Source organism: Cynara cardunculus, unplaced genomic scaffold (genome assembly GCF_001531365.2).
Source record: "Cynara cardunculus var. scolymus isolate 2C unplaced genomic scaffold, CcrdV1 Un_Scaffold_10504, whole genome shotgun sequence".
Taxonomy (NCBI): Eukaryota; Viridiplantae; Streptophyta; class Magnoliopsida; order Asterales; family Asteraceae; genus Cynara; species Cynara cardunculus.
Genome location: NW_020205868.1, coordinates 1 through 2,027, shown reverse-complemented (window position 1 = coordinate 2,027; position 2,027 = coordinate 1). Strand labels below are relative to the sequence as shown.

At 35.2% G+C, this 2,027-nt stretch overlaps 1 long non-coding RNA gene across 1 annotated transcript; it reads left to right on the top strand.

Annotated features, from left to right (window-relative positions):
* The first annotated feature begins 296 nt into the window (after positions 1–296).
* LOC112505399 lies at positions 297–1,982 on the top strand. The gene is made up of 3 exons (XR_003068391.1): positions 297–409; positions 1,223–1,321; positions 1,922–1,982. It is a non-coding gene; the product is annotated as an uncharacterized LOC112505399 (long non-coding RNA).
* The last annotated feature ends 45 nt before the right edge of the window (positions 1,983–2,027 follow it).

The following is a 2,027-nucleotide window of genomic DNA, read 5'->3' as shown; positions in this document are numbered from 1 at the left end:
AAAATATGTTCGGTATGTGGCGGAGGTTGAATAGGATTAGACGAGACAAGATAGGACAAGACAGACGAAAATGAGACAGACTGCTAAAAGAATTGTATAAAATTTTAATTTGACACGGGTAATTTAATAATTTATCCGTCAATTTTGATGGGATAAAAAAATTATATTTTATAGTGGAAAAATCCCGAAAACAGGGTCGGAATTGGGCCGGGCCCAGATGAACCCGAACCAACCGGTGAAATTCGCCTGTCGGTCTCCCTAGAGTCATACCTCGCCCACGCCGTCGAGGCTCTCGCCGGTTACTCCCTGAAGTAGACGCCGCCCTTACGAATCCTTTCTGCTGCTGCCTTCCGACCGCCGCTGGTGGCCTACTGCCGTCACTGAAAGTCGATCACTCCATTCTGTTCCTGTACTCATCTCTCTCTATCTGCACATTTACATTTATGTTTAGATTTCTACTCCTCGAATTTCGTATTTATTAAATGCAAAAAATGCAATGAAGTGATTAATTGAAAGTAGGCACTGGGCACTTCCTTCAGCACGCTCAATCACAACTTCAAAACTTTAATTAGACATGTGTATGTTATATGTGCTTTTAATTTCATGAAATCACGGAAGTATTTAAGAAGATTTGTCTCAATTGGAGATAGGCAGTTGAATGAAGTAAGTTTGATCGGGAATCTCGTAACTGTTTCAAAAGGAAAAAGAGGAGTTAGGGTTGAAATTCTATTGTAAACTAGAATTCAAAGCAATAAACTCTTTAACGATTGAAATTGAAAATCTGAATTGCATGAATACTTGGAAGCATAAGGCTAACACACAGTCGAAGCTAATCACATTATTTTGAATACACAGAACACTTGTGACCATCTGGGCTAACAGAAGGCTACAGAATCACTGCAAGTTAGTGTATGCAAAGCATGCAATATAACAGTTTTGGAGTCCAGATACAAATCCTTCAATTGAAGTAAAATTTACTGGAAGATACGGGTTTGTGTAGTATATGCATGATGAAAAATTATTTTTATTTTGAAGAATATAACTAGTGGTAGTAGATGAACAAAAAATGGTTTTAGAACAATCTATATATATTTGGATCACAGATCGTAACTAAATTTCACAGCTGCAGAAAGTAATGGCTTTCTTTATCTGTTTGTTTTTTGGAGTGCAGAAAGTAAGATTTTTCTAATGGAATTTATCTGTTTCTTTCTTTGGATTGAAGAGAATTCACAGAGGCGTTTTGCGTTTGCCATCTTCCTCCCTTGCTCGAATTGCGGATTCACCATCTCCTTCTCTAAAATCTCCCTCCCTTTGCAATCAGGTACAATGATTCTCATCATCTCAACTGATAATGGGTTGATTTCTTCTATATTTTTAGACTTGTAGTTCACGGTTTCTTTTTGTTCTTCTAATTTTTTCAGTTTAGGCTTATGCTGTAATGGGTTGAAATAAATTTATGGTTCCAAGATAAACATACACATTCTTTGATAATCAAAAGCTCCTCTTATGCTTATGCGGTGCATTACTATAGTTAAAATTCACCTGTGAAGTTGTAAAGCCCCTGAATTTTTTCAATAGTAAATTCATAGCTTAATTTCATTCCAAAAATGTTCCATTATAAAACACACAGCAGATTGTTAGTCTTAAAATCTTAAATAGAGATCTTGTTGAGATATCAGTGCTTTTAATTGAACAATTAAGCCTCATTTTTATGCATTTCATAAAGTATAGTTCTTGAATATGTTGTTGCAAAAGTATTTGTGTATGCTAATTCATGAATTTTCATCTTAGTAATACACTAATATATGAACCTTATCTGCAATTACTACGCTTCCTAATTTCCGAACTCTTGTCACTTTTTTTGACAAATGAAAATACATCGTCATTAGTTAATGGAAGTTGAATCTTTTCATTATTACAGAAAATTTATTCAAGCAATATGGCCTCATCCTTGGAGATTACAGCTGCAGAGTTCTTACAGGTATGTGCCACTTTGCTGTTCTTTTGATTTTCTTGAAGTGTATTAA